This window comes from Lagopus leucura, unplaced genomic scaffold (genome assembly GCF_019238085.1).
Source record: "Lagopus leucura isolate 7727_CA_CO unplaced genomic scaffold, USGS_WTPT01 Super-Scaffold_100030, whole genome shotgun sequence".
Taxonomy (NCBI): domain Eukaryota; kingdom Metazoa; phylum Chordata; class Aves; order Galliformes; family Phasianidae; genus Lagopus; species Lagopus leucura.
In genome coordinates, this window is record NW_024962281.1 from 3,055,010 (window position 1) to 3,064,940 (window position 9,931).

General features: G+C 47.5%; 1 long non-coding RNA gene across 1 annotated transcript; it reads left to right on the top strand.

Annotated features, from left to right (window-relative positions):
* Positions 1–388: 388 nt before the first annotated feature.
* Positions 389–3,970, top strand: LOC122185525. The gene is made up of 3 exons (XR_006180907.1): positions 389–426; positions 3,633–3,673; positions 3,950–3,970. It is a non-coding gene; the product is annotated as an uncharacterized LOC122185525 (long non-coding RNA).
* Positions 3,971–9,931: the final 5,961 nt, after the last annotated feature.

A 9,931-nucleotide genomic window follows, 5' to 3' on the forward strand; every position in this document is an offset into this window, starting at 1 on the left:
TCTGCTGTACAGGAGCCATCTGCATAATTCAGATGCGCGAAAAACAATCAGCCTCTTATTTCCCTTCCCCAGCCTCCCATCTCATCATCTTGTTTCCCTGGGGTGCTGCAGCCCTCTGTTATTTAAGCCTGGAGTGATGGGGAATGCTGTGAGCCGCCCATTCCAGCCCCAGGAGACAGGATCCTGGGGGAGGCTCAGCTTTTTGCAATCAGGATGATTAATTGTAGACTCATACAAAAACCTGAGAGAGGAAAAAAAAAAAAAAAGCCTTTTTGTGGGTTCCTTAGTAGAACATGTAGGGATAGGGGCAGTCTTCCTGTTTAGTTTTGTTTTTGTTTGGTATCATCTGTTTATTCCTTTGATACTTCAAGAATAAGTGATACAAAGCCCTCTACCATTTGGGAAGTAGATCTGCACCTTCTCAAGGTGAGTGCCTTTTGCTGGTACCTTGTGTCTGACTTGGTGATGCTGGGTGTTTCTTGGCAAAAATGAAGCTGCTGCAGCAGACAGAACTTTGCCTGGGTGTGCTTAGCACCTAGGAGCATCCCATCTGCTGGCAGAGAGCTTTATCTCCTAGGAACAGAGCTCTGGCTTCCCACCTCCTGGTTTATGGGCAGGCATTGGGTCTAATGGCGATGTAGGGGTGGTCTCTTTGTGTTCTGTGCATGCCTGATTTGCCAGGCTTGCTTGGTAAGGGACACAAATTCTATGAATGCCAGTGGTGCCTGCAGCAGCTCCCCCAGCGCTCTGGCTGCGGGTTTCTTGTCTCACTCTGTTGAATTCCCTGGAATCCCACATCCTGGGTCCTGGGGAGCCTTCCTGTGGGCTCTGTGCTTGGAAACCCTCAGTGCTTTGGTGCCTCCAGGCTATGGTTTGCATTGGTGGAAACTCTGGAGATGACATAGTCCCCTTCTCCAGTGACTATAGAATGATTTAGGTTGGAGGAGACCTTGAAGATCATATGGTTCCAACTCATGCTGTGGACAGGGTTGCTCCTCACTGGATCAGACTGCCCAGGGCCCTACTAACCTTATCTCGAGCACCTGAAGGGATGGGGCACCCACAGCTCTGGGCAGCTTGTGCCAATGCCCTGATCGGCAGCCCTGATTCAGGAGCATTTTCCCCCTTTCTGTGAGCAGAATCAGGGCAGTGCCAGCAGCTGTCCCACAGTGAGATGGTATTGCTTCCCCTGACAGAGGCATGGAGGGAGGAAGCAAGAGGCAAGCAGCTGGGAGATGAGGAAATGAGGAGTGCTGAGGCCATGGGAACGTCCAACTCAGCTGCCATTTTCTGAAGAGAAATTCTGTTTGTTTGTTTGTTTTTTTTAATTATTTTTTATTTTTTTTGCACTGTAATTGAGGGTGGAAGTGAAAGGCGGAAGGAAATGGCTGGTGGTGTGGAGAAACACAACTGCCTTAGGGAAGTGCTGGCTGAAGGGCACAGAGCTGCACCAGGCAGGGAAATGGAGGAATGTCCCAAGCCTTGGGCTGCAGTGGGATGGGAGCTGGAGGTCCCCTCTGCACCCATTTCCAGGCAGCACTGGAGTGGGAAGAGAAGGGTTAAGGCAATTTCTGTATGTGCCAGTGCAGGAATGCTGCTGGCAGCATCCTGGGCATTGCAACCAGTGCCATGGGCAAGCAAACAGTAAGATTGGTCTTCTGGGGTATGCAGCCCATGGGTGTGCTACACTGCATTGCTGAGCTCTTACAGCTGGAGCATTTCCACCCCAAAACCCAGTGTTTGTAGGTGCATGCAGCTATAGCAGGCAGGTCTGTTCTGCATCATAGCTCCTTCCAGGGCTGGGGCATCCCAGCAAGGAGACAAAATGAGAGCAAGTATGTGCCTTCTCAAGGAGATTTCAGTCTAAAAGGGAAGAAAGTAAATAAGAGTGTGTTTTCCTATTGAATATTTTCAGGACTGCACAGACTCCCTTGTTTACTTTTCTATAATACTAACTCCTTCACTTGCCATGGCTCCAGTTCAACAAAGTAACTGATTGCACACTGAACGGACAAACATAGCTTTTAAGTGCATGCTCTGCAGGGTACTGGCTTCTTGTGGGTGCTCAGCCCTCACGCTGATGTGCAGTGGGCAAATTCCATCTGCTGGGTACAGTGATGTGGGCGTCCCAGCAGGGATGGGCAGCGGTGTCACTGAGGGGATGGAAGCTTCACACTGAATGCGAAATGGTTCATTTTGGGGAGCTCAGTGCAGTGGGTTTGTGCATTTATATCCTAAGACAAGAACCAGAGCTGCTTTCCTTCTAGAAAATTCAGACTTTTCCAGTGGCTTTCTGCAAATATATTTATTTTATGAAAAGCAATGCTGTGCTCTGTCTCAGGAGTGCTGCAGTGGAAAACATGTGCTCCTCCGGCAGCACGGAAATTTGGGAGCACCGAGTTTGGCTGATGAAAGGAGCTGAGAGCCAACCCGCCCCGTGCTGGAATTTGGGTGGTTGGGGTCAGGGGGGAGGTGGGTGTGCACCCACCTGGGTGTGAAAGGACAAGGCCTTCACCGTGTCAGAGGGCAGGCAGTGAGCAGGGGATGAATGCAGCCATGCACTGCATCCAGATGTGCTGCGGGGTGACCCCTCCAAGGCAGAGCCAAGGGCAGGGCTGAGCCACCCACATGCCATCACTGTTAGAAACCTGTTCCTGCTCTGCTGCTGTCTGCTTGCTTGACGTGGTTTATGGGAAGTCATCACACCTGCGAGCTGTGGTCTCAGGAGAAGTGCAAAGAAAAACTCGTGTGATGTCAGTGCAGGGGAAGGATGGGCTTGAGGGAGACGTGGGAATCAAGGCAGCCAGCTGCAGCTCCAGCAGCTCGTGGGTTGTCTCTGAGCCCTTTTTGGTGACACATCAGGGAGTCTTTGCAGAAACCTGTAACTTCCTGGCAGACAAATGTTCTTTCCAATGATTAGCGATGCCTTTCTGTTTTGTAATGTTCTTTTGAGTAAGCAGTTTGCAGGAGTCCAGAACTGCTCCTACGAAAGGTCACTTGGCAAAATGCAGAGTGGCATCAAGTGCCACTGAGAGCATGGAGGTCCTCCTGCTGGGGCTTCCCCAGGGAGAAGCTCAGCACCTCCTGGAAAGGGAAACAGTAGGAAAGGTCGGTTTGCTGGATGCTGCCATTGAAGGAAGTTTTTGAGAGCTGTCATGAGCAAACCCTCTTTCCTGGGATGCGTACCCCTGACTCGTTGGCAGTTTTTCAGAGGTTGGTTTTCTGCTGGGCTCTGAGCTTGCAGGCCATCTCCTCTTTCATTCACACCCTTTCCAAAGGGATTTTCTCTACTTCTGTTTTTTTTTCCATGCACTACTTGTGCATCAAGCTCTAGTGTCTGTGACAAACGTAAACCTGGTTGTATTATAACTGCTCCTTTGGGAAGAGAATCAAGATCTCCTGTTTGGAAATCAGTTGTGCAGAACCTGTTGGCCCTCAGAGGGCACTCACTAAATTTTTGGTTTTATGAAGCCAGACAGATGAATTCAGAAATTGCACCAGTGCTTCTGTGCAGCAGTTTGAGCATTCTGCCTTTGGCTCAAAGGTTATACAAAGAGGATGGGTGCCCCATTTCAGTGTCTAAGGGGAAAGCCATACATCCTCCAATACTACTCTGCTATTCTTGTTCACAGTGCTCTTAGAGCTGCCAACCAGAGGATGGATCCGTGGAGAGGTGAGGTGGCACCATGCCTGCAGCCATGTACCTTATCGTTAAAGCTGACTTTATAACACCATTCTGAGGGCCTCTGGTTGGTGCAAGCTGTAAGCTTTTTGATCTCTGTAGCCAGAATGGCATGCGTGCTTCTAGCAGTGCCCATTGCTTTGGGTGTGGGACACAGGGTGGTGGCCTCCAACTTGGGGCTGTCTCACATGGGTGTCCTGCAACATCTAGCTCAGTCTGATCCTACAGCTGGGCGGGTAACAGATCATCATCTCTCCAATCATGCAGACAGCAAACTACTCGGATAGAAATACTTACAAACTTGTCCCTGACTGCGGGGCATCCATTCCTGCACTCCAGCTGGAGGTACCTGATTGTGCAACACTTGTTCCCATGGGTGACGGGAACACACCCCACTGATTGCCCACGGATGTGGACTGGCACCAGCAAGTGATTAAACCAGCAAATATGGCTGGTTCCCTTCCTTAGATTGTAACTAAAGAGCAGGAAAAAGTGAAATAAACAACACGAAGCTGCAGAGCAGTCACGCAAGGCAAAGGGAACCAAGGAGCATCAGCAGAAAGTGCTCTGGGAGCACCATCTGTGAGCACTCCAGGGTCAGGAAATGCTGCTCCTGATGGGGTTCATGGTACGAGCGTGCATGGCCGGAAACAGACTAGGGGTGAGGCGATGCAGTTGTGCCTTTCATTTGCTCAGCATCTTTTTTTTTTTCCCTTTTTACATAAATCCAGCAAACGGGGAACTTAAAGTCGCATTTCTCATAGAAGATTTTTGACTGCAGAATTGCTTGTGGATTTTCTTCTGTAGGGTTGCTTTTAGCTCATATCCTTGCTGCTGTTATCCTGAAGCATAAGGAAATGGTGGCAAGTGGCCGTGGCAGAGCCCCAGCCCAGGGACAGGGCAACGAGCCAGCAGGGCACCCCTCCAGGACTGGGGTGCATTGCACCATGAGCTCACATATAGGGTCCTGCAGGCTGCTGTACTGACATACACACAGGAACATACCCTTTTTCCAGAAATAACCAGAAAACCAGACAGTCTCGGGGCTGTCTGATTGCCTTTACAGTTACTGTCTGGTTACCTTTACCCTGTGCACCTTTACAGTAAGAGGTGCAGCTTCTGTTTCATCTTAGCAGCTCCTGAAGCAATTCCATTGCCTCATTGTTTACTAGGTTTCCTGCTCCCCTGAGCTGCTGGTCAGGAAGCTGTTTGCCTGCTCTTCCTTTGTCTGTCCCCAAGAGATGGCACTGAGGGTCAGAATGGGTCAGGATGCCATGTGCCCACTGTGTAAAAGCCTTGATGAGAGAAAGGAGGTGCTGAGATCCTTCAGAAAGCTGTGGGTGGATGTGTTCAGAGAATCAAGTGCTGCCTTTATCTGGGCTCTGCTTTCTGCTCTTATTTTAATATGGCATTTAGGGGACAATTGCAGGACACAGTTTGGTCATGCGCATGGGGAGCATGGATTGCTTGGGGCTGGTGGCAGGGAGGAATGCTCTGCTGAAGTGCTGATGTATTTCTGCACTCCCAACCTGGGGATGCTCGGGGGCACAGGGGAGCACAGTGAGTAATGCACCGAGTAGGTGGTCCCAGGCCTGCTGCCCAAACGTTCCTCTGAGCTACTATATTTGGATACCACGAGCAAAGTGACTTCACCTTCCTGTTTAGAAACAGCCCCCGAAGCTGCAGCCCCATTGCTGACGCTCACCCCACAGCAAACCTTCTCCTCCTGCAGCACGAGGGCTGCGAAGCTGTGCTGCTCCTGCTTAATTGTAACCAGATTCCCCAAGCAATGTCTGCTGCAGTATTTATAAATACCGCAGCCAGCAGCTGCTAATGCCAAACAGGAAATTTTAAGCTGAACAAACTTTTCCACGTTTCTAAGTGGGAAAAGTAAACTGTAGCTAAGATCTTTTTTTTTTTTTTTTTAATGGAAAAAAAAGTCTAAATAGCAACAGGCTTCCATATCCTCAGAAAGGTTCATGATTCTTGAAGTCTCAGTGCTTTGCAGGTAGCCCTTCCTGTAAGCAGTGTCTGCAGAGTGATACGGAAGGTGGCTAATTTATTGACTTATCTTAAAAGCAGGCCTCAACACAAAACACAAGCCATTGTGTTGTATGGTGTGGCAGTCCAGTTAGTGATGCAGCCTATAAATTAGGGCTGTTTGGGGCCAGAAATGGGCTGTTGGGAAGCTTTCTGTAGCAGTATGTGTTGTACGTGCTCTCATGGTAGCATCCCATCTCAGTGGATTAGTGTTCTGAGCTATTAATATAATTGTTAGTGAAAATAATGAAGAATTTGAGTGGAAAATGATGAGTTAGGGGTGAAGCCTATGTGAGCAACGGCCACCAGAAGGAAATCAGCCCTTGGTATCTGGCATTTTGTGTTTTGAGCTCTTTTCCCCTGAAGCTGTTTTTATTTTCTAGGATTCTCTTGTTTCTGCTCATTTTGTGAGCTGGGATCGAGATGCTATGTTGGAGTGCTAAGGCATAGAAAAATGTAACACCAAATCTTAGTGGATTTGTTTGCTTTAAACAACTTCTGCCATTTATGAAGTCACCAAATTCCTTCTTCAGGCGAAAGGCGTTATTAAGCTTTTAAACTGATTTGTGTCACTTCATAGACAAAGGTGTTGAAATTGAGATGAAATGAAGCAGATGTCCTCACTGTGCCTATTCTGAAATCACATTCTCCAAATCAAACATCTTCCAAAATGAAGAGGAGAAGGATAAACTATACCAGGAGTGCTTGGAAGTAACTCGCTATCTTCCATCTTGCCATCGCCTTCGTGCACAAGTATTCCTCAATCTTGTTTTTCAGTAAACTCTTATGATAATGCCTTAATGGGAAGAGTCTTTTGAAGTCTTGTTTTGATACTAAGGCTTTTACTGTTTTTGAATTCCTTTGATAGCCATTCCTTATCCAGTTCCTTGGTGAGAGTGGATTTGCTTTCGAATGGTGGCTGGTCGATGCCTTGTGTGATCCCTTGATGTAGATCTTGCAACCACGTGCAGATGAGGAGATGACTGAATTTGTTTCCCTGCTTTCATGCATCAGAGCTCTTGGAACAGCCTCAGTTCTTCAGTCGGCTGTTCTGTGCCTCTTGTTCGTATTCACATGTCCTCAGGGTCAGCTTCATCCCCTGACTACAGGGATTCGGCAACCTGCAGATGCAAAACAGAACAGCTGAGCCAAGGTCAGGCACCAGGGCTGTGGCAAGGAAGAGGTCTATTTACTAGTTTTGAAAAGCCATCAGTGAAATGCCCCTCCTGCATAACTGATGAGAAAATTCTGGTTGCCTATTATTAAGCTCTAGGAGCTTTGCTTCTCCCCCAGATGTAACGCTGTTTGATTTGGGGTTATTTTTAAAGCTCTGCTCATCAGCCTGAATGGGCATTGCCTGACCTCTCTCTCTATTTATTTTAATGTAAATAAGTGTGACAGAGTTATTCAGATGTTCTTCTCTCAATTCCTGTGTAATTATTAGGGAATGGCAAGGACACGGTGGAACTGAGAGCCCATTCTTCAGGTTTTTGGGGAAAAACACGTGGAAGTGGGTAACTGTGTCTCAAAAAGCAGAATTGGCTCACTCCAAACCAAGGCAAACATTGAATCATGAGTGCATTGGCTTGCACCATTCATTGCCAAACGTCAGGTTACAGATGGTTCGGTGTGAAACATCACCATGACAGCTTGAATAGCGAGATGTGAAAAGAGGGACAAGCTACAGATCTAATACAACAGCTGTCTTCTGTAGCGTGGGTTGTTTAAGGTAAAGGCAAATTGGAATGTCCATAAAGAGTGAAAGTAACTGGCCAAAGCCCTGTGTGCCAAGTCCCTGCTGAGGTTGCATCGCTCCACCATGCCTCAGGCTCTGGACTTAACGCACTGAGCTGGCCTGGAATCTTTATTACACTTCCTAGCAAATTAGATCTGGTTAAGGAATTTTCCAGTCAAACCTTCCTTTGCTGGGAAATGTGGATTCAGTGAAACCGTAACTTTGTGAAACATATGAGACAAGCTCTTATTATACCAAATTTTCCACCCATGGTAAAAGGGATGGAGGCTATCACAGCATAACTTACACTTGCTTTGACAAGCTGAGGTTGGTATTTCAGGCTGAATTTCAGCTAAAATGGAGCTCACCTCCACCTTCCCTGACTTCTGGGAAGTATCAGGTGCTCACCAGTGATGGTAGCTGCTTAGAAAAAGATGGAAAAGGGGAAGAAATGCCAGTTCCTGGTTTTAAGCTGCTCTGTGAAGGATAGCTTCCTTCACTCTGTGCTAGGCCAAGGGAGTCTGTCCTGCTGAAAGTGAGACTGCATCTTGAAACAGATTTTCTTACAGATGAATCAAGGCTCTCAGAACTGCAACCATCAGAAAGAGTGAGGCTCTGCTCAGCTGACACTGCAGTTGCACCTACTAACATCCCTACAACAATAACATGATGCTTGGGCTGTAGGGCAGGAGAGCAGGACCTGGGAGCAAAGGCAGAATTATATTGTTGTGGGCATCTGCCTAAGCCACAGCCTGAACGCCCCCCATTCTGGTAATTCTGGGCTTGTCTCTAATTACATGGATTGTGATGTACACACCTTGCTGGGCTCAGCCTGGACATTAATGCCCTTTGGGGACCGATACATGCCACACCGGCCAAAAGCAAATGTATAATATATTTATGAATGCTGCTGTTGCAAAAGACATCCACCCACCAGTATCTGTTAATAGATGCAACACTCCGTGTACTTGAGTTATCTACTCCCAGCCCACTCCATCATGTAAAGCTCGTACCTGCTGTTTCCCTCATTCATTTTAACCAGGACAGGAATTCAGACGAGGATAGAGAAATGTGAGGTAGCACAGCACCTGCTCACAGCCCCTCCAGTGACTTCCAATGGCCATGCCTGGTGGTAGGCAGCTCCTGGCTAGCTCCTTCTTTGCCCCATCTCAACTTCACAGTGCTGTGCTGCAGACCTTGGCGTTATGCTCGGAATGATGCTGAAGCTCAGCTGATGTTGTCAGCCACACAGATCTGCCTCTCTATTTCAGTAGACTGCCTAAATGAATTTGTACGCATTTTACCATACCCATTTTAGCTACCTGTGGAAGATTACCTGTCCTTTTGCAACTGTGTGCTTATGGGAAGCAGGCTACTGTAGGGTTTTAGTCTTTGATGGCTGTAAGTACTGCTTGCTTCGTATTGGCAAAGACTCTGGAATTTGTTCTGTGCTTCATCTGCTGGCTTTTAAAGAGAATTTTTGTTGCTTTTTATGAGCCTTGTGTAGAAAATGAACCACCACTGTAAGGTAGAAGAATGATTGTCTGTCTGAACACTTTTCTCGTTCTAGCAATAGGTGTCTGGAGATTAGATAGCCACATCTCTGGCAGTCAAATATATCCAAAGAGTCACACAGTTACTGTGGGCACAGAATCGCCGTCACTCAAAGCAAGCTCATGATTTCCCTCTGAAGAGGGTTATTATAATTGGAACCACCTGTACACACTGAAGCCAGGAGCACTTTGGCTTCAACACAGCTTTGCTGAGAACGTTAATGCAATTTCTTATGTGAGCTAAAACCTGTAAAGGATGTTTTTCTGTTGTCTCTGCATTAATTGTTTCCAGCTTACAGCGTGGAAATGTTATTTTCCCTGGGAGGCCACAGGGAGAAGAGTAAGGAGGAATGTCAGGACAAATGGAAGGTTTGGATGAATGTAGGAGGTTCTGGGGGTTTTTCCTCCTACTCTTGCTTTCATTAAGTCATGGGAACGTAGGTACAACTAATTTAGTCAGACTAAGTAGAGGAGACCTTTGTCAGCCATAAGGCAGCTGTTAAGAGTTCTGTAGCTGCAAAGCTTTCTTAAAATGGGTCATTTGGGTCTCCAGGGGTCTTGCTGTTTGGGAACAGGTCCTCAGTCTGCCTCCTGTGGCTGCTGAAGAACTGGCTGTGCAGCTTTCTTCCCCTTGTTGTTGTTGTGTCTGTGCTGTTCTGCTTTACAAATGCCAGCCCTTCTGCCTTCCCTTCGGTTGTTTAGTCTTCTCGTCCTCTTTCTTGCCTCAGTATGCAATGAGAGTGCTGAACGTGGCATTGAGCTAGCTCAGCAACCTCCTGCTGGGTAGGCAGAGCGCCTTTGCTTTGAGAAGCATCCACCAATCTCTACTCTCATTCTAGCTTTTCACACTTTTCTTCCCACGTTGACCTCAGAAAATGCTCACTTTAAATTTATTTATTCTCTTGGCCAAACTTATTACCC